The sequence below is a fragment of the Chrysochloris asiatica genome, unplaced genomic scaffold (assembly GCF_000296735.1).
Source record: "Chrysochloris asiatica unplaced genomic scaffold, ChrAsi1.0 scaffold00101, whole genome shotgun sequence".
In the NCBI taxonomy this organism is placed as follows: Eukaryota; Metazoa; Chordata; class Mammalia; order Afrosoricida; family Chrysochloridae; genus Chrysochloris; species Chrysochloris asiatica.
The window spans coordinates 7,338,948-7,361,808 of NW_006408619.1; the positions used below are offsets into that span (position 1 = coordinate 7,338,948).

The 22,861-nt window shown below is 43.0% G+C and overlaps 1 protein-coding gene across 3 annotated transcripts in view; it reads right to left on the reverse strand.

The window, feature by feature from the left end:
- NTRK3 (neurotrophic tyrosine kinase, receptor, type 3) overlaps positions 1-22,861 on the reverse strand; it is a 613,206-nt gene that overhangs the window by 17,156 nt on the left and 573,189 nt on the right. The window lies entirely within an intron of this gene.

Below are 22,861 nucleotides of genomic sequence, written 5' to 3' on the forward strand. Positions count from 1 at the left end.
ATTTAATGCAATGTCTCAAAGGGTAAATGAAAATGTTCATTACTGAGGGCATGTTGTTACTGGTGCCTTTGAGTCCATTTCAGCTCATGTGAAGGATAAGAACTGTCTCAGGTGGTGTTCTTGGCTGTAATCTCTATAGAAACATACGGCCAAGTCTTTCCTCGGCAGAGCTGCTGAGTGGGATTGAACTGCTAGCCTACGAAGGAGTAGTGAAACACTCGACGGTTTGCGCCACCAGGGCTCCTCATTAAGGGCACAGGCAGTGGGTAACAGGAGGATAGGAATGTAGATAAGCTATGTGTACTCTTGAGCAGCCCTGGTGGTGCGGTGATTAAGCACATGGTTGCTAACTGAAAGGTCATCAGTTCAAAGTCACTAGCCACTGTCAGGGAAAAAGATAGGCCAAACTGCTTCAGATTGTTGTTACGTGCCCTCCAGTTGTTTCCGACTCATAGCGACCCTGTGTAGGGTTTCCAAAGTGAGTCTAAACTGCCAAACTTGCAGTTAGCAATCTACTGCTTATCCTACACTGCCACAGTTCTTGTTGTCAACTACTGGTGAGTCGGTTCTGACCCATTGTGACCCTGTATAAGGTTGCTGAGGAGTTGTTTGTGAATTTGAACCACTGACCTTGCGCTTCAAACTGACTTTATGGTCAAATGCTAATCCCACAGTGCCACACCATACTAGGATTCAGGAAAGATTATTGCTCCTATGGTTATTAAGTGCCATCGAGTCAGTTCTGACTCGTAGGAAGTTGTATAGGGTTTCTAAGGAGCAACTGGTGAGTTTGAACCACCAACCTTGCAGTTAGAAGTCTAGTGCTTATCCTGTAACACCGCCCAGGACTCAGTGATATTACAGCTATGGAAATTCAGTCTGGCCATTCTTTTCTGTTCTGTAGGGTTACTATGAGCGGGGATTTGTTCGCATATGTAAAGAAGTTTATAGTATATGAAATGTAAATGGAAGAGCTAGACAAATAATATACTAGCATTCTTATTAATATGACAATGTGTATGTGTTTATACAAACAAATATTTACATAACAATGTGGGTGAGCCTTGAGCAGCTCAGAGATTAAGGGCAAGGACCTCCCTCAGGGTGGAAAATTCCAGTACAAATTTCAGATGACCCTAGAAAACACAGCTCTGAATTTCCTGTTAGTCTAGTGGTGCACTCAAGTGTTGTGAGCATGCCTTAAGTGCCCTTCAGCACCACATCCTGGACAGAGGACTACACACGGAGAGGCTAGCATCATGTGGCATTTTCAGTGGCTTCTCCCCACACTTGAAGGCTCACTGGTGGTACCATAGGATAAACACTGGACCATTAACCGAAAGGTTAGTGGTTCAAACCCACAAGTACACTCCAGGGGAGAAAGATTACCTGTCTTCTCCCATAAAGATTTACTGTCTCAGAAGCCTATGTAGTATGCATCAACTCACGGCAATGGGTTTGGTTTGCGACACTTGAGGTGACCACAGTGGTAGCAGTGGTGGTGGTGTGCCACTCAGTTGGTTCTGACACATAGCCACATAGTAAATCTTCACAGGAGTAAAAACCTCATCTTTCTCCCATGGAGTGGCTGGTAGAGTCAAACTACTCACCTTGTGGTTAGCAATCCAGCTGTTAATCCACTAGGCTACCATAGTTGTTATTGTTGTTGTTGTGTGCTCGACTGAGTTTGGACTCATAGAGATCCTGTATGGAGATTCCAAGGAGCGGCTGGTGGGCTTGAATCACAGACCTTGTGGTTACCAGTCCAGTGCTGATCCTACAGCACCACGTTGTTGTTGTTAAGTGCCGTGGAGTCGGTTCTGACTCATAGTGACCCTGTGTGGGGTCTCCTAGGAGTGGCTGGTGGGTTGCATAACTCAAAAGCATCAATTCTTCTATGGTCTTCCTTATTCACTGTCCAGCTTTTGCATGCATATGAGTTTACTGAAAATACTATGGCTTGGGTCAGGCAATCTTTAGTCCTCAAGCTAAAATCTTTGCTCTTCAACACTTTAAAACGGTCTTGTGCAGAAGATTTGCCTAATGCAATATGTCGTTTGTTTTCTTGACTGCTGCTTCCGTGAGTGTTGATAGTTGATCCAAGAAGAAAAAAGTCCTTGACAACTTCAATCTTCTCTCCATTGATAAGAATGTTGTTTATTGGTCCAATGGTGAGGACTATTGTTTTTTTTACATTGAGATGTAATCCATACTGAAGCCTGTGCTCTTTGATCTTCATCCATAAGTGTTTTAAGTCCTCTTCACTTTCAGCAAGCAAGGTTGTATCATCTGCATAGTACAGGTTGTTAATGTAGAAAAAAAGTATTAGAGGGTCATAATCAGCCACCGAAGATTCTTATCCAGAATAAACTCATCACCAATGAGTGAAATTCATGTTGCATTGTTCCAGGTGTAGACTAGTATATTTTAAGTGATCTGTGGTGTATAAAATGAACCCTCATGATGATGTACTGTTAAGCACGAGGTCAGTACTTCACACCCACCAGCAGCATCTTGAAAGAAAGAGGAGGCTTTCTGCTCTCCTAAAACTTAAACCCTATCTAAGACTGCTAAGGTTACGAGAGTCGGGCTGCCAACCTCAAGATCAGCAATTTGAAACTACCAGCTGTTCCATGGCAGAAAGATGAGGCTTTCTGCTCCCGTAAAGATTTACAGCCTTGGAAACCCTGTTCAGGGTCGCTATGAGTCAGAACCGACTCCACGGTACCTAACAACAACAACAATAGAAGCTGCTTGGGTTTGGTAGTATAACAAAAAGAGCAAAAAGTCAGAAGCCTTGAATTTGGCTTCTGATAAGTATTTATCTTCTTTTAGCTTCAAATGCCTCATCTTTGGAATAAGAGTCAACTATGTAATGCTGAAAGGAGCTCTGGTAGCATAGTGGTTACGAATCGGGCTGCGAACCGCAAGGTCAGCAGTTCAAAACTACCAGCTGTTCCATGGGAGAAAGATGAGGCTTTCTGCTCCCGTAAAGATTTACAGCCTCGGAAACTCCGTACAGGGTCACTATGAGTCAGGACTGTCTCCTCGGCACATAACAGCAATGTAATGCTGTAGGATAAGCACTGGACTGCTAACTGCAAGGTTGGTGATTCAAACTCAACAGCTGCTCCTCGGAAACCCAATACAGGATCATTATGCAACTCCATGGCATTTAACAACAAGAATAACATCCTGCCTAAAATGAATTTATATACAGAAAGCCACACTGAATATCATTAAATGTGAAAGCTACGAACATTAGGTAAATATTTGTTTACTTTGCAAGGCATTCCAATTACTGGGCAGCACAACCAAGCTAACCTCCCAGACTTTTCATATTTCCTCTAAAAACTCCTCTGGACTCAGCTGCGTTTGCTCCAAGGTCACCTGTATCCTTTCCTATCGGGGAGTCCCAGTTTAAGAAGAGTGCTAGTCAAATGCTTCCCTGGTAAAGAAACAGTGACAAATGGACCTGACAAACAATGGACCCAATTAATCATCAATCGTAACGATAGGAATAAGGCTGACTAATGCACAGTAGGACTCCTGGTGTGGCACTGTCGGATCCCACTGGATGGAGAACCACAAGGTCTGCAGTTCAAACCCAACAGCTGCTCATAGAAAATCCTATACAGTGTTGCTATAAGTCAGACCCACCTTGACAGCACTTAACAACAACAACGGTGCAATGGCTAAGCACTGGGCTGCTAACTGAAAGGTCCGTGGTTCAAGCCCACTAGTTGCTTCACTGGAGAAAAGAACTGGCTCTCTGCTTCCTTAAAGATTGTTGTTGTTAAGTGGCTTGGAATCGGTTCTGACTCATACTGACCCTCTATAGGGTTTCCAAGGAGCAGATGGTGGGTTTGAACTGCCGACCTTGTGTTGCCAGTCTAGTGCTCATCCCACTAGGACTCATCCCTGAAAGATGACAGCCTAGGTAACTCAGGTTGCTGCTCTACTCTACCCTCTAGGGGCCTGGAAGTTGTAACGGACTCGGTGGTACACAAAGAATACTCAAGTTGCTAAAGCAAAACTTCTTTCCTATCTGTTTATGTGAATAATGTTTCTCAGGTCTTACAGCTCTAAAAATGAAAAATGAGAATAGAATTGATTCTGAATCTTCCTTACTTTAATAATATATAATACTCACCGATGAATACTTGGACCAGTTAAAAAATATGAGATGCATTTCCAGTAATATTTTACTTTTTATTTAATATTCATCAAAAGCTATATTTATATTATTCTGATTAACTGTATACTGTGTATTGCTAATAACTGTATTAAACTGGATTCAAAAGAACTTCTAACACTAGAAATTTAAGATCATTGAAGAGTAGAAATAAAATTTAAATCGTCACACATAATTTTGTTGCAGTAAATTATGACAGAGTGACCAATAAAAGGCTTTTATGCATAAAAATGTAGCACATTCAAATAAAATTCTATGGGGTACGAGGAATGAAAATATAAATTAGAGAAGGAATTTTTATTTTAAAGAATTTGTTCATGGCTTAACAGATTATATGTTCAAATGCTCGGTATTAAAATTTCATTAAATATATCAAAGGAATGATCTATTTTTTTAAATGTAAATATTTACAAGATCCTGGATATGACATAGTTTGCTACTATTTAAAATCATGCTGAAGATTTCCACTCAAATGTGTAATGGGGGTAATGCTGATGTGGTGGTACATGCCTTCGAATAGACTGATTGATGTGACCATACTTAAAACAGAATAAAAATGTGCCCACTCCTGCAATCGCCTCACAATCACCAGTACAAGGGGCACACCAAAACTGATTGCCATCAAATCGATTTAGACTCATATATAAGGTTTCTGAGACTGTAAATCTTTATGAGAGCAGAAAGCCTCAACTTTCTTCTGCAGAGCGACTGGTAGGTTTGAATTGCCAACCATGTGGTTACCAAGTGTTTACCCTACAGCACCACCAGGCCTCCTTAATGGGGCACATAGGTTTTTATAATTATCTAAGTTGCACCAAAGTATGAAGACCACAAGTCTTCTTGATATTGAAAACCTGATGTGCAAACATTTGGAGTCTTATCTCTGGCTAAATTCTATCTTTCCCTAAGGCTGTTTCTCAGCCATCTTCAAACAAGAGAAGAGAAGAAAAAGTAAGAAAAGGTTAAGCCACAGCTGTTGTTATTAAGTACCTTCAAGTTGGTTCCAACTCAGAGTGACCCTATATAGGGTTTCCGAGGAGCATTTGGTGAGCTTGAACCGCCGACCTTGAAGTTCAGACCGACCTTGTGGTCCAGTGTTGATCCTACACAGCCACAGAGACTGCCTCAAACCCCTAAGGCCCATTCCTCTCATTCAAGTGCAGTAGTCCTCACTCTACCTTGATGTCCCCTGCCCTCAATGACCAGGAGTATGGACGCTGTAAAGAGCAGATGGCTGTAGGCTCTCTGGTGAGGTGAACCACCCACCCAGCTCCTATACCTGCTTTCCCGTTCCCCCACACTGCCACACCTTCCCATCTGAGCCAGCCTTCCCTGACTCCTACATCCCGACACTACAGGGAGCTCATTGCTCTGCGCTACCCAGAAACTCTGCAGGATAATGCTCTGGACTGGAACATTAGTTCAAATTGCAAGGTTGACGGTTCAAACTCACCAGCCACTCCTCAGAAACCCTACACTTAACAACAACAACAAAGCCCTAAAAGGTTCTCAGACCTCTGTGGCTAATCACACTGAAGAGGAGGCGGCTAGTGGCTGGAGAATCCCTTAATTGTGCTGCAAACAATTAACATGCTTAACTTCTAACTAAAAGGTTGAGGGCTGAATCAATCCAAGTTGTACCAGGGGTGTTGGATATCACACATATGGGATGTTCATCAATATGAGCTACATATACATCCACAAGTACCTCAGAAGAAAGGTTTGATAATCTAGCTCTGAAAAATGAGCCATTGGAAAACCTATGGAGCATCGTTCTGCTCTGACACGTACAGGCTGCCATGGGTCAGAGGGAATTTGACAACATATGGTCTTTTTGTTTGTTTGTTTTGCTTTGTTTTGTTCTGTGGATTCTAAAGAACACACAGAAGCCTGTGTCTCTCCCAGAGGTTCAGAAGAACAGCAGTAAGGTAGACTGGAGATAAAGGAATGGCTATTCTACATAAACACAGGAGGCCCAGCAAAGGCACTAATCACAAATTCAAAGGGTAAGGAATTCCTGACACCAGTGGGAAAATTCACACTTCCTCTGTGTTTACTAGTCTGTAGGAGCGGAGTCAGGACCCTTTGAAACAAATGAGAAGGCAGTGGGTTTTGGTGGTGGTGGTGGTGTTTATGTGCCGTGGAGTCGGTTCCGACCCATAGCTATCCTGTATAGGGTTTCCGAGACTGTAAATCTTTACGGGAGCAGAAACTTCATCTTTCTCCCACAGAACAGCTGGTAGTTTCAAACTGCCTGACCTTGAGGCTCTCAGCCCAACTGGTAGCTACTACCCAACCACAGCTTCTTAACTCGTAAACTCCAGGCTTTGTAACATTCTCTAATGGCAAAGCCGTTTAATCAATAGATTTCCATAAAGATTGCAATTGATCAGAGGTGCCATTTTTTATTTCTTCAATTTTAATCTTTCTTTAATGCATGTCTCAGCACACAGAAGAGCTATTGTGTGCATTAAGAAAAAATAAAAGGCGTAGCATATACCTTTTTCATCTCTTAGAATGTCTCCTGGTTTCCCAAATGTCCCAATGGTTTTTGCCTCTTCTACCTAGCAAGGTTGCTATGAGTCAGAACTGACTCCACGGCACATAACAACAACAACCTAGCATGGCAGTTCGTTTTAAAAGACATTCTCAGTCATATCTCAGGGAGTCTGAATGTCACACACATGGGATGCTCTTCAATAGTAGCTACAGTTGTATCTGTAGACACACCCATGTATATAAACAGAGGGAGACTTTTTAATGAATAAATGTGCATTGTAACACACATACACTGTGCATACACTCATAGGTGTAAACACAAGTCTGTAGCTCATGCTCCTCTTATAATTACATGAGGTTGGTGACATCGCCCTTAGACAGGGTCTGAAATCCTCTACGTACCCTGCTTAATGCAGTAGGAAAGCCCCACCGTTCTCCCCTAAGGTGGTCTACATCAGCACAACAAAAATAAAAGTTTTCACTTGAAACCAGTGACTGGCTTTGCTGAAAGCTTCAACAGTTTTCCAGGATGACAGTTCATTTACTACTTCCTGGCCTCTCTTACCCCCACTGTCTACTCCTGCCAACTGCTGGACACTTTTCAGAGCTCCCTCTCCACACGTATAGGATAACATAAGAGCCTTAGAAAGGAGAGTTTGGCCTTCAGGAACTTTGTGTCCTTTGTCACCTCCTCTTCCATTTCCCTTGTTCCTCACTTTTTCCACTGGGCTGTTCTAACTCCCAGATGTTGTTTTTTCAACCAAGTTTTCACATCGCTGCTCGCTCTCATTTCATTAGTCACTAGACACGTCTCTTTAGTGCCTGAGCCTCCATCCCTCCAGATGCCATCTTGATTTCTGGCGCTTTCTTGAGGGGGCTAGCCCAGCCTTGTAACCTGACCCAGAACTTCCAAATCCCATAGGTTCATCAGAATCCAAGATTTGAAAGATCCCACACTAAATGCTGTAGCTCATAAACATGCAGTGCTGAAAGAGGTCTTAGGGTCACCTTGTTGCGATTAAGTGCTGTTAAGTCTTTTCTGACTCATAGTGATTCTGTGTAGGGTTTCCTGGGAGCGGCTGGTGAGTTTGAACTGCCAACCTTGTGTTTCAAACTGACCTTGCAGTCCAGTGCATTAGTCCACTTAAAAGTCGGGAAACTTTGACTGAAAGAGAAGCAGACCCACTGTGACCAGAATCAAAAGGAAGAACACATGCAGTAGACCTAGATTTTTATGGAATCTTGGTTTTGTTTTCTTTTTAAGGCAAACCAATTACTGAAATAGGAGCCCTGGTGTGGGGCTACGGGATAATGCACTGGACTGCAAAATCGGTTTGAACCACATTGGTGGCAGTTCAAGCTCACCAGCCGCTCCTCAGAAACTCCGGATAGGGTCGCTATGAGTAGGAACCGACTTGACGGAACTTAACAATAACAATTATTGAAGCAAAGAATACATATAGACATATAAATTGAAAATACACAGATCTAGTCACATGAAGTTTAAATTTCAGTTCTGTAGTTTCCTTCTTTCCACCATGATCTGTAGACACCTTGGGCATGTAACAGATTTCTGTGTTTTCCCTCAGTTGGGTGCCAGCCTTAGAGATGGATTCATTTGATTGTTCTTTTGACTTAGATATACAAAATGCATCCACCTGTGCCTCTGACTCAGATATAGAAATTCCATGGACTAAACTTGTACATAAAGGGACTGAAAGTTTTCTACCATGATATTAGACTTCTGACTTACTATGTCAGAATTGCTTCACCTCTTCTTCACAATAAAGTGGTATTTTTATTGCTATAAGCTGCTATCGACTTGATCCCAACTCATGGCAACCCCATCCACAGCGAACAAAGTGTTGCCGGTCCTTCGTCATTCTCATGGCTGGTCGGGAATTGGATTGTTGTGGGGATTTTTTCTTCATTGGCTTATTTTTTGAAAGCAGATCACCAGTCTTTTTCTTTTTTTAAACTTTTCATTGTGAGTTTAATGAAGGTTTAGAGTGCAAACCATTAGTTTTGCATTCAACAAATTATACACTTTGCATCATTACAGAAGTTTTAATCCCTTCCATGTACCAACAGCTAACAGTATTTACCTCTATCACTTTAACTACTACATTCCTCCCTGTGTCTCCTACTACCTTCATCTTTCCTCTGCTAACCTCCCTCTTGTTGTATATTGTCTGCCCTGTCACCTATGTTAACATGTATCTGTCCTCTAACCTGTGAATAATTGTCCCTCCCTCCTACCCAGCCCTGGAACCCTCAAAGCTTTCATTAAGAAAACCTTTCCTTAACTGTTTAAAACAGTGCTCTCATATAATAATATTAGTATTTGAGATTGACTAATTTAACTCAACATAATGTCCTCCAGGTGTTCCACAGATTTGTTATTTTTCGTCATTGTGTAGCATACCATTGTGTGTATGTACGGTTAAACTTTTTTAACCATTCCTCCGTTGATGGGCATTTAGGCTGTCTCCATCTTTTTGAAGTGTCTCTTGTGGACAGCATATTAAATTACACAGTCCCACATGATGCTTAGGCTTTGTTTGAATTTTTTCATTCTTTTTTCTGATTCTTCTAACACATTAATATTTCTGTTCTTCTAGAAGACTAATATTGAGAGATTTATCTCCAAGCACACTAATTTGGGCTTACATTGCTTCTAGTCTACTCCTTTGCCTTTTGAATATATTGTCCATTTATGAAATCTTAGTATTAATCTTCTGGATTTCTCATGGCAGTTTTGCACTGTTTTTCAATTTGCTTTTATTTTGTCTATTTATTCTTATAGCATTTTCCAGAATGATTCTAAAGTTTTTTCTGAGTTATTCTTGCGTCTCTATCTTTCTTTCAGTCTGCTGAAAATACCTAAATATCATTCTTTTGAATTTTTTTCTAGTTAGTTCCATTATCCTTTTTTCCACAGAAATGTTTTCTGTTTCTATATCTTGGTCATGTATTTGTGCCATTCTCTCTTGTTTCTTCACATGAGCTAAAATTGTCTGTTGTCTCCAGAGAACTTTGTGTTGTTGTATTTGTAAAAAGAAAATAATGCAGTTGTTGGGCTTGGAGAGGAGAAATCTCTGGGGTGCTCCTGCAATTCAAGGAACTCACAAGGAGGTTGTGAAGGGGATGTGACAGCAGAGTTTCTGGCCCTAGATGAGCTTCCTATTGGCCCTGGTGTTAACTGTGTTTAGGGCACTCAATCCAGAAGTGGTTCATGGGGGTCCTTGATGAAGCTGGTTTCAGTATCTGTTAGGACCACAGGGCAGCTGGGGGCAGGGTGACTGGTTAAATGCTGGTCTGTTGGCTTTGAGTTGCTTTTTTTCTAGATCTGAAGCCAAGTCCACCTGAATCCAGACACTGAAGTGGAACACCAAAGCTGGCCCTCACCTCACACTGGTGTGACTGCCAAGTGCATGGCTTCGAACTCCTGGAGATCAAAGTTTGTGTTAGCGGTGGATGAAGGTGAGAGCTGGACACACCTCTAGTGACCAGGGGAGCATGGGGGGGAGGGGGGGGGAGGTGGAAGGAGGAATTGCACCTTTCCCATTGCCTGTGGGAATCTTCTCTTCCAGCTTTCCCTCTGTCACCAAAGCTGCTCTCACGGTGATGGAACTGCATCAGGCCAGCTGTTTACCAATTTCTCCTCTCAGCAAGCACTCTCTCTACTTACCTACCTTTCTTCTGAAGCATTTGTTATTGTTAAGTGCCATGGAGTCAGTTCTGACCCATAGCGATCCTTTATAGGGCTTCTGGGGATTGACTGATGAGCTTGAACCACCAACCCTGCAATTCTAACCGACCTTTCAGTCCAGCACATTAACTCGCAGTGCCACACTAGGACTCCTTTCTGAAGTTTAGAGTGCCGGAATTTTCATCTGAGTCTGTTTTATTTGGTCTCTCGTATCTTTGTTATAGAAGGTCCATGTGATGCATCTGCCTAGTCTATCATCCTGTCTGGTGTTTCACCAGGCTTTTCTTCCTGGCCCATCTTAGTCTGAGAGCTCTGCTGAAATCTATTATAGCAACATGAGAGTCTCCACTGACAGATGGGTGGTAGCTGTAAGTATAGTGCATTGACCAGGAACTGAACCCAGGTCTCCTGCATTGTTGTTGTTGTTGTGAAGTGCCGTCGAGTCCATAGTGACCCTGTATAGGATTTCCGAGGAGCAACTGGTGAGCTTGAACTGCCGACCTTGCAGTTCAAACGGCTTTACAGTCTGGCGCATTAACCCACAGCGCCACACCAGGGTTCCTGCATAGAAGGCAAGATTTCTACCTTGAACCATCACTATCGTCTTGTCAATAAAGTAAGGTAAACTATTTTTTACCCTCTCGTTTGGCACAAACTGAAGATTTCAGCCTCAGTTCTAGAAGGTACTTAGAATCCTTTAGAGGAAGTGTGCCGAGAAGACTCAGAGGAACAGCCCAGCAGCATGACTCCCCCAAGAGCAAGACTTTTAGATAGTTTATGCAAATGGAACTCATTTAACATAACCTCAGAAGAATGGCTATATCAGATGGAGTTTCTAGCCCTAGGATTAGGAAAAACCCTTGGAGTCTTTCAAAAATACAAGGAGATTGCAAGCCAAACTGTTTAGCAGCCTGAGCCTAGAGGATAATTAAGCCCATTGTGGTTCTCCCCACCCAACTCCTACCTAGGGCTGCATCCGCTTGAAGCAAAGTTCTCAGATGGAAGCCTCAGGAACACACACCTTTTGTAACTCCTCCTTTTGTTCCCCTTTCTACGGTCTTTCTAAGTTCTGGCACTCACTCCAAGACATCGCTGTCCTTTGCTGCCCTCAAGCAATATATTTTTTTATAGAGCAGACATTGCAAACCCAAAGCTGTGTGTTGAAAAAATAACTTGGCCTTTATTTTCTTTTCCAAATGCCTAGACTTGGAGCCTCCTGCCTGCACTAAAATCTTCTAGTGGAAACAATCGTCTGTTGTTACAAGAGCTCCATTCACTGAACAAAGCTGAAAGTCTCAACTCAGCTCAGACCCATGGATCAGGCTAGATTCATACTCATCCACTTCAACCCAGGGTTTTTGAAAAATATTGATGAGTAAAGGAAGACTGGAAAATAATTCCTTATTGAGCTAGTCCTACCTTTTTAAAATTTCTTTTGTTGAATTTACCCTGGAGTCCATTCCGTGTTCTCGTGTGGCACTCAACCTCAAGGTCAGTTTGAACTCCAAGGTCAGCAGTTCAAGCTTGCCAGCTGCTCTTTGGAAACCCTCTACAGGGTCACTATGAGTTGGCACTTAACAACTATGATTTGGCACTTAACAACACAACCCTGTTAAGCTTAAAATAAAATAAAACAAACCAACTACCATCAAGTGGATTCTGACGCATATTGTTAGGTGCTATGGAGTTGGTTCCTACTCAAAGTGACTCTGTAAAGGATTTCTGAGGCTGTATATCTTCAGAGGAGCTGAAAGCCTCATCTTTCTCTTGTGGAACAGCTGCGGGGCGGGGGTGGGGGGGTGGGTTGAACTACAGACCTTGAGGTTGATAATCTCATGTTGTTGTTGTTGTTGTTGTCAAGTGCCATCGAGTAGATTCCAGCCCATAGTGACCCTGTATAGGGTTTCCAAGGAGCAGCTGGTGAGCTTGAACCACCAACCTTACAGTTCAAATGCCTTTGCAGCCTGATGCATCAGCCCACAGCGCCACACCAGGACTCTATAGCACTGTACAATTTAGGTGCTGAAAATCAGGTTCCAGTTTAGATTCAGACTCATTTGGTGAATGTAAGGTAAAAAACATGATTGACTTTACCAAATAATCAATCCCCCTCCCCTGAAACTCCCCAAATTGTGCTAACTGATGGTGCAAGTGTGTGCATATGGTGAACAAACACAGGATCTCAGAGAACTAGGCAGGTGATACACAACACTGCAGTGAAATTTACTAGCTAAGTAGCATTGTTATTGTCAGTTACCATCCGCTCAATTTCAACTCAGGGCGGCTCCATGAGTGCAGAGTATAACTGTTCCACAAGGGTTTCAAGGACCTGACTTTTCTGAAGCACCTCTGAGTGGATTCAAACCACCAATCTTTCTACTAGTAGTGAGGAGTTGACCCCAGTTTTACCACACAGGAACTCAAGTAATAATCTTTGAGAAATTACCGGATCTCCTCAAGGTTGGGTTTCTTCACATATAAAATGAGGATAATAATACATAGCCTAGAACACATATGGAAATTAAATGAGATGTATTGAATGAAACAGAGGCTTGGTAGTTTTCAGTACATAGCCACTTGCCTAACCTTCTTGGGAAGATATTAATTCCTGAATAACAAGGCTGATGCTTATGGGCTTTTCAGTTTTTTCAGGGACTTTGTCTTCTGCGCAGTGATCCTTCCAACAATGAGGAAATGATTCCCACTTATGAATGAAGAAACCAACTTGGGAGTGAAATGGCAGTAAGTTGGTGGTAGAACCTGCGCTGAAAGTTACATCCTTTGCCACACCCTGTGTCCTTTGTATTCAGGACAATTCCACCTGCACTGGGAGCCACTTAAAAGGGGGACTTCCAGGGTCAGTTTGGCTGTAAGTTTGGGGTCTGGGACTATCTGGCTGTCTACAAAAGCAGGGCTTACACATCCAGAAAGAGCAGCTAAAACAAATGCCAAAGCGGACAAGATCGGGCTGGTTAGAATATGCAATGTTCTGTGGATTGAGACTTGATGATGGCATCCGGTGAGTGAGGCCTCGTGGCAGGAACAAGAGGAAGAATGAGATAGTTTGGCTTCAATAAAACAGACAATTAAATGGGTCTTTTTCCACAAAAGGTAAATTTAGCTAGAAATTGCATCCCCCACCAGCCTTCCTGCCAACATGAATAACACCAGTAAGACCTCCCATTGACTGAATGCCTCACCAGTCGGACAGATAATGGTATTGATTTCTTTAAGAGCAGATTCTAGTTTTATCATATAATCTTAGGAGCCTGAGCTTCCAGGCTGGGTATAATGATGATCTGAAGGTAAATGGGCACCAGAGCCACCACCTATGTGGTTGTGTGTTGTACTGTGACGGCTTGGTGTTGTTACATACTGCAAAGTAGGCCCCTAGTATTTCAAAGACCTGCAAGGTTACCCTTGTTCAGCATTCAACCTAAGATAGCATCGACTTCTGAAAATCAGCCAATGAAAACCTTATGGATCACATCAGAATTATCTGATGTAGTGTTGGACGGTCTTTGTAAGGTGGGAAGGCACCCAAAATACACAGTGGTTGTAGCAGTGGGCCCGGGCATATCAACAATGATGGAGACGGCTCAGCAAAGGGTATTTAGTTCTTTTGTGCATGGGGTCTCTCTGAATTGAAGTCATCAGAAGACCACTGATGCTGTGAAGGAAGGAGAATTTCTAATACTCAGTGGAACCTGACAAGCCAGTGAGACCGTCATCTCCAAGGTAAAATCAGATCGAGTGCCCACCTCTTAAATTCATGATGAGTGGCCTTTTAATTGAAGATTTCCTCATTCCAGTGCTCCAGCAACCATGCACTCTTGACCCAACTTTTGTAGGGTCTGTGAAGGAGACCCCATGCTCAGATCCTGGGGATGTCTGCCCACCCACTGTGGCTGGCCCACACTGGCTGCCGTGAAAGCAGATTGCTTAAAGAAGCAGTCTAGTGATGCTCCTTATCTTCGTTGATCTCTGCAGGAGCTTGTGAGATCTAATTAGGGAATGTTTATAAAACAGAGCCAGCAGCATGGAACTAGTCTTGTAAGTGCTAAGGGTGCAGCATTATTCGCTACAATGACAGGGTTTCTGCACTGGTTTGACACCTGTCATAATTAGGGGCCTGCTTCCAAACTGTTTCTAAAATATGTTTCACCACCATGGCTTCCCCATTTCTTTGGTGTGAGGGTTTTTGGAGAGTGATGCAGTCCCTGTTCCTCTCCTCTCTCAGAGCCAGGCATTCCTGAAGGAGGGGCAGGCTGGCAGGAGGCAAGCTACTGTGCGTTTCAGGAAAGGTAAGTTGAGGCAAGGTCTTTGACAAACTCACCATCCTGTGGGTTCTATTTAGAGCTTCTAGGCAGGGGCAAAGACAAGGCCCCTCACAGGAACAGTAGAGAGTGCAGAACCAGGTCCCCAGGATAAGAAAAGGAGCGCTATCCTTAAATAGAACTATACGGAAACAGTATAGAGTTGTGACATAGAATCTGACACACAGTCATGGGTTTATAGTCATGCTATGTCAAGAATTTACTTAACCTCTATAATCCTCAGTTTCCCCTCTATTAATCATCAGCTAGCATTTATCCTCTAGGATGGTGGTGAGGAGTAAATAAAATATTCTACATAAGCATTTAGCACAAGGTAAATCTCAATATGTGCTGTTGTTGTTAGGGGCCATCAAGTTGCTTCCACCTAATAGCAACCCTATGCACAGCAGAACGAAACACTGCCCAGTGCTACACCATCCTCACCATTGCTGTCATATCTGAGCCTGTTGTTACTGCCACTGTGTCAATCCGTCTCACAGGGGTTGGGGGGGTCTTCCCCTTTGTTGCTGGCATTGCACTTTTTCAAGTTTGATGTCCTTCTCCAGGGACGGATCCTTCTTGACAACATTTCCAAAGAAAAGGAGGAGAGATGAAGTCTCAGTATGCTAGCTTCTGACTGTACTTCTTCCAAGACAGATTTATTTGTTCTTCTGGTAGTTCACAGCACATTCAATGCATCACTTCTTCTACAGTCTTTCCTTTAATTGCATTCCTTGTCCATGGCTTGCATCCGATGCACCTTGAGTCAGTCCTCAAAGTGACAGTTTTTGCTCTTTAACAGTTTTAAGAGGTCTTTTGCAATAGATTTGCCTAATGTCATTTTTGTTTTTTGATTATTTGACCGCTGCTTCCATGAGTGTTGATTACAGATCTAAGCAAAATGAATTATTTGGCAACTTCAATCTATTCTCCATTTATCATGTTATTCATAGGTCCAATTGTAAGGATTTTCATTTCCATTACATTGAGGTGCAATCCATACTGAAAGCTGTGGTCTTTGACCTTCATCAATAAGTATTTTAAGTCCGCTTTGCTTCCAGCAAACAAAACTGCATCAACTGTATATTGCAGGTTGTTAATGATCCTTCTTCCTCCAATCCTGACACCAGGTACTTCTGCATATACGTCAGCTTCTCAGATTCTTTGCTCAGCATACAGATTGAATAAATATGGTAAAAGGATACAACCTTTGTGCACGTCTTTTCTGATTTTAAGCCATTCAGTATCTCCTTGTTCTGTTTACATGACTGCCACCTGTTCCCTGTACAGGTTCCTCATGAACACAGGTTAGTGTTCTATTCTTCACAATGTTGTCCATAGCTTGTCATGACACACATAGTTGAAAGTTTTTGCATAGTCAATAAACATGTGTCAGCAAGATGCAATACTAGTTGTCCTCTTTCTAAATATTTACAAAAGCATTTGCTAAGTGCAGGATTTAGATAATGTAAGGGTGCGTATTTTTAATTTCTAAGTGTGTGAGTTGTTGGTAGCTGCCTTGAGCCCAGTGCCCACTCATGGCAACCCTACACACCATGGAAGACAATGCTACCTGGCCCTGTGCTGTCTCCATGACTGGTTGAGGACTGGAGCATTGTGGTCCTGCCATATGGGCTTTCTCCTCTCCTGCTCCAAGATTCTGTTTCAGAAGCCCATTTTCCATTGCATGAAACCCCCTGACGTAGAGCCAAATCTGACTCAGGGAAACAATGTGTCTCAAAGAACTGCTCCATAGGGTTTTCATTGGTGGGTAGTTTGGAAGCAAGTTTCCAGGTCTTTCTTCCTAGTTTGTCTTAGGATGAAAGCTGCACTGAGCCTGTTCAGCATCATCATATATACAGGCTCTGCTTGAGGAGCACTGATCTAGAATGAAACCCAAGTCTTGCACATGGGAGGCAAGAACATTTCCACGAAACCACCCATGTGTGCAGATAGAGAGAGGAATTTGATGGTGAGGGGAAGTGAAAATCTAGGCTTGATGAGGAAGTAAATGTCAAGCGTCCTTGACTATTGTCATTCAATGTAGGGCAACCCTGAGGAAAGATGAGGCGTGTTTCAGGTTTTGTGCTGTTCTAATAAGCAAGCCAAACTCTTGCCCCCTCCCTTGACTTTCCTTGTGCCCTCAACGAAGCATCTGTAATCGGTGGGTTGTGGCACTTTATGCTTGTTGGATGGATCAGTCACAAAAGCACAGTTGTAGCTAGAGGTAAAATCTGTTACTTCCAAACCACCCCAAATTAATCATTTTAGCTGGAGGGAGTGAGTCTCAGGCCTCTGGGCTCCCCTTTTTGTTTTATTAGCTGCCAACAGAAAGTGCTAGAAGTAGCTGAGGAAGAAGCACAAACTGGGGGACAGGGAACGTTTTGCATATTTTAATTACTTCCGTAAACAATATACACAGCAGCAAAAACTTACCATCAGTGGCTACATCCCCAGGCAAAGGGAAGTTGCAAGAGGATGGTGGGAAATGACATTAACAATAGGTAGCTCCTCTACAGACAAAAAAACTAAAAAAAAAAAACAAAAAAAAAAAACCCAAACCCACAGCCAGCGTGTCAATTCTGATTCATGTTGCTGTTTTTGAGACTTAGTGCAGTTGAGACAGTTCCGACTCACAGTGATCCTGTATAGAGTTCCCAAGGAGTAGCTGGGGGCTTTGAACTGCTGCTGACCCTTTGATTAGCAGCCCACTGCTTATTCTACAGTGTCACACTAGAACTCCACAGAGACCCTGTATAGAGTAGCATAGTGGTTATGAATTGGGCTGCGAACCGCAAGGCCAGCAGTTCGAAACTACCAGCTGTTCCACAGAAGAAAGATGAGGCTTTCTGCTCCCGTAAAGATTTATAGCCTCGGAACCAACTCCACAGCACATAACAACAACAACATAGAGTTTTCAAGGCTGTAAATCTTTACAGGAGCAGAAAGTTTCCCTGTTCTGAGAAGTAGCTAGTGGGTCTGAACTGTCAACATCATGGTAGTTAGTAATCCAGTACTTATCCTACACTGGACGCCTTATCTTGTTTCTCTGAACTCGGTCTGAACTTCCAATTTATCTACTGACTCAGCTGCTGTGGTTAGCTATGGCAAGGACAGGGACAAAACCAGATACGGCATGTACCCGCATCTCTAAGAATTGAATGCCTGTCTTCACCCTGGGCATGAACAGTTTACCCTCAGCTACAAATGCAAAGCTTGGCAGTTCAAACCCACCCAGCGATGTTTCAGATGAAAGGGATGTTGATCTACTTACTTCTGGAAGATTACAAACAAGAACGTTTTAGGGAGCAGTTCCACTTTGTAACTCACAGGATCATCATGAGTCAGAACTGACTCCACAACAATAAGGTGTACCCAAAAAATAACACTTGGAACATGAAAAAAAGAGAACCTATGGTTCACTTGCTAGATGTATGACAGGACCACACATGAAACAAAAAATAAATAAACATAACTAGATCCACTATCACCGAGTGCATTCCAATTCATAGCAATCCTATCTAGGTTTCTGAGGCTTACAGGGGAGTCCTGGTGTGGCGCTGCATGATAAGTACTGGCTCTCAGCATCGGGTTTTCCAACTCACCTCAGAAACCCTACACAGCGTTGCTATGGGTCAGAATCAACTTGACAGCACTTAACAACCACATACATCTTACAGGAGCAGAAAGCCTCATCTCTCTCCCTCAGAGCAGCTGGTGGGCTTGAACTGCTGACTTTGCGACTAGCGGTCCAGTGCTTATCCTACAGCACCACCTGGGTTCCTTATCATGACGCAAAGCAGAAATAGAATCCTCCATCTTTATTTAAAGGTGGAGATTCACTCAGGAGAAAGATACAACTGGGTCAGATTCTCTGAGGGAGACTGTGGGTGGGTGATAAAAGCAGAGAAAACTCTCTGTGAACTGCAAAGTGATTAATCAACATAAGCTAGTATCACTACTATTTTTATACATCACAGGTTCCTAGCAACATGCAAGGAATTTCCTAAGCAATTCCAGAATAGAGTACTGATTAACCCAGACATACAGCGTCTTCTCTGACTAGGGACATCTCTAGAATTCAGGAGGGAGGCAGCCAGAGAGAAAATCTGACACCAAGGAGTGTATGGGATAGATACAAGGAGTACTAGGTTGAAAGTCTGGCCTCTGAGCTCTTGCCGCAGTTCATCCTGCATGACTTGAGCAGGTCTCAGTATTCATGTCTGTAAGGATGACACGGTTGGACTTAAGAATGGCCAAGACTCCTCTCCCCTTGAAAACTGAGACCTTTCAAAGCATCAATGTCCTATTAGAATCAGTGCATCAAGAGCAGTAACAGACACTTATTCCAAAGTCCTTCCCAATATCCCAATAACAGGGCAGCCCGACCTTCCAGGAGCCTGTGTGTGTCCATGTTTTACATGCAGGCCAAGAAGAACACACAGGGCTCCTGGTGTGCCTCATACACCTGATCCATCCTTAGGTCTCTCTGTCTGCATCTATAAAATGGGTGGGGTGACTGGAAGGATAGGATTCACTGACATTTTAGCTAGCATCTAATTCCCAAGCACTATGACTTAGTGGAAGAGGGAATGGATAGCCTCTGAATGCACCTCCCAGCCCTGTGAGAAAGCTAGAGTTCTGAGGCTCCCTAGTTCTATATGGCTTTGCTACTCCACAATTGGGTCCCAAGGTGCCTCTTGTAGTTAGGGTGTAGGCCAAGGGAAGTCTTAGATGAAAGGGCTGGCAGACCAGGCCATAATCTCGGGCCTGCAGCTGTGAGCTGTTCCTTTTCCTTTTCTAAACAAGCCCTACTTCTCGGCATCTCCTTCAAGGTCAAAAGGCAGAAGAAGGTTGCTCTAAAGATCAACCCAGGAGAAAGTCTTAAATGCTAAGCCAGCGACCTCAGTTGGGCTGTCTTTTCAAAGACATTCCTAGTCAGTAATACACATTTGTGTTTCTAAGCGCTTAGAAGGGGAGTGGAGCAAGTGGGCTTCTTGCTCCCAGGTTAATACAACGGAGATGCAGTGTCTTTCTTAGAGTCTCCTAATGAGTCCCCAAAAAGTAGAGGTATGCTATCGGCTGGGTAACCCCCAAGAGTTAAACCGTTATCTTGCTTTATGCCTCTTGGCTCCACCATATTGGACACCCAAAGAGATGCTTTGGTATTCTCAGGGTGGACTGAGAGCTGAAAGGCTTGTCGTCAGTGATCCAGGAGACAAAACAACTTACTGAGTGCTTACACTCTGCCAGCATCTAGGCTAAATGAGCTCAATGCACTGCTTCATCCAATCTCCCAATGCACCTTGGCTCTAGGTTGATTATGATCAGTATTGCACGGATTGGTGATGCAGTGGTAAAATGCTCAGTTGCTAATTGAAAGTCTGGCAGTTAGAACCCACCAGCTGCTCTAGAGAAGAAAGTCAGGGCAGCCTGCTTCTGTAAAGCTGGACAGTCTTGAACCCCTCTGGGGCCGTCTACTCAGTCCTCTAGGGTTACTGTGAGTCCGAATTGACTCAATGGCAGGGTGTTTTGTATTGGTTTTTTTTAGAGATACAGAAAGAAATAATTCATTATTATTATAGAATGAAGAATGGAAACTGCAAACTTCATATTCAATTTATTCTGATTCAGAACCAGCATTCTTAGGAACCATGATCTACTCTCCCTTCAAGTTGAAGGAAGGAACACTGGTTAAGGTGTTTTAAGGCCTGTATGTTGATGGGTTCAACATAGAGGATTTTGGAAGATGTGATAGAAATCCTAGTATGTGATTTCTACAGATGTGCTTTATGTAAAAGCTGACAGAAGCATTTTACTCAGAAATACCAACATCAGTAGATGAGATTAAGAAAGATGGTACCTTCCATCAATCCAGAGAGTATTCATAAAAATGGCACCAGGAAACATCCTGTATTCCTCAGAGGCTGGAAAAAGGGCTCCTTAGCTGCTTCCTCTCAAAATGGCCACCTGACTCCAGGAAATGGCACGGGTTACTTCAGGCCCAGACTGCTGTGCTCCTGAGGTAAAGGCCTCCAAGATGGAGGAGAGGTTCTATGACTGAGCGTCTAGTTCCCAGACAGTCTGCTCCACTGTTGTTGCATCTTTTGTCATAACTTTCTAAACACATTAGTCGTCATTGTTTGAAAATCTACTTTCCATTAATGTCTCTTTCTCTCAGATCATTGTCTCAGGCAGAAAAGGAGAGGAGCAGAGTGGTCATAGAAAGAAGACTGACTGAAAATGAGACAAACGGAGACTGAGGAAACCATGTATGTTGTGCCTGGTGACATTACTTGGGTCCTAGAATGGAGTTTTATCAGAAATCAATCAGCCCTAAACCTGGAATTTTATTATTGTTTTTGTTCATTATTATTATGACAATAAATTGCTTTTTGCTGAAAGTACATTAGGTGAGGCTTTCTTCCCTTTGAGCCTGGAAGAATGTCAACCTATGACTGGAAAATCCAACTCTCAAGTTAGTTTTTATTTCTAGGGATAAAATGTCTACTTCTATAAATGAACCTAAGAAGAAGAACTCACCGAGAGCCCAGAAACCAGTCTGCCAAGCTAGGACAGACCTATAATAGCCCTTCTCTGTTCCCTTTGTTCTTCCCTGCTTTCATGGTGACACCCACAGTCCAGAGATATGGCATTCATAAAGTATTTCAAGGTACAGTTTATGGAGTGTGGCTCTGAGACCGGCATCTGATCTGAGAGCTTTCCTTGTGTGGCTGCATCTGTGCAGGCACTTTAACCAGATGCATTTAGCTAGAGGTCACATCAGACAAATGCTCTCCATTAGAGTTAGCCATAAGTGGAAGGATGGAAGAAGGAAGCAAAACTCAGAGGAAGTAGGTAATGTTCTGCAGACCTGGGTATAGGAGACCTGGGTATAATATCCCCATCAGCATCCTCAGACAGGAGGTCATGCCACAGTTCTTCCAGAAATAATGGATTTCTCATGAGTTATCTGTCCCACAAGCATTGTGGGCCACAAATGGACTTGACCAACTTTAAAGATCAGACTCAAAACAAAGAGTGTCTATAGAAGTCCATCATGAAGACTAGGGCACATTTCCTTTTGAATAATGCTGGGTGGCACACCAGAAAGATTCCCTTCCCTTCTGTGCCATCTCCCCTTTGACTCCTCATAACTCCTTTACGCAAAGATCTGAGCTCCCACTCTGTTCCAGGCAACTTTTATCATCCTATTATTGGGGCTCCCTCTGCTCTGAGAGATTCTGTTCTTCAGATCATCAGAGAGCCAAGTGCTAAGGGAACTAGGAGTTCAAAGATGAGTTACTATTTAATGGGTAGAGTTCCTATCTCTGGATAAATCTCCAGGTGAGAACCTAGAGGACTGACCCTGACAACACAACTTCAAAGGGCACAAGTTACTGTGTAATTAAGAGACAACTAACACAGGAGAATGTATTGGATTTCCTCAAAATGCTCATCTTAACTACCTTAAATTGCAAGACTTGGGATAACAAAAAGAAAGTGGAACTCACATTCCACAATTTCAGTTTGTTGATGTTTGACTCCATCAAAGTCCCAGTGCATTCTCCAGAACTGTGGATAAAGTAGGCAATGCCATGGAAACCAAGCCCATCCCACGACCTCAACAATGGCTGGAGCATACTAATATGCAGAGAGCAGTAAGAAGAGTATGTCTGGAGCTCTCCATATGTTTTGGGCATGCAAAGGGTCTGGTGTGTATTCTCAGGCTCCTTAGAAAACCTAGGTTTGTTTGGCTGGAGAAATACTCCTGAGCTCCCATCATTCTGCTAAAAAGGGTGTGTCTATAATCTGGTCTCTAAGCCAGTTCCTAAACTAAGACACGCTTGTGACTATGCACCCTCATAGACTTGTGTCTTAAGGCCTGGACATTGTCTTAGCTGCAACTGAACCATTCCTAGAATTAAGATACACCCTGTATGTGTGGGTGGCATGGCGTATCTTGTCCAACCAGAAAAAGACGTAATAGCCTTCTCAACTTGACATATAAGCAGACATTTCTAATCTTTATCCCTATTCCTAAATGGAACACCACAGCACACAGACATGAGGAATCGAAAAGGCAGCTGATGTTGAGATAGGTCATCTTTTAGAGGAAAATGTAGCTTGCTTTTTTTT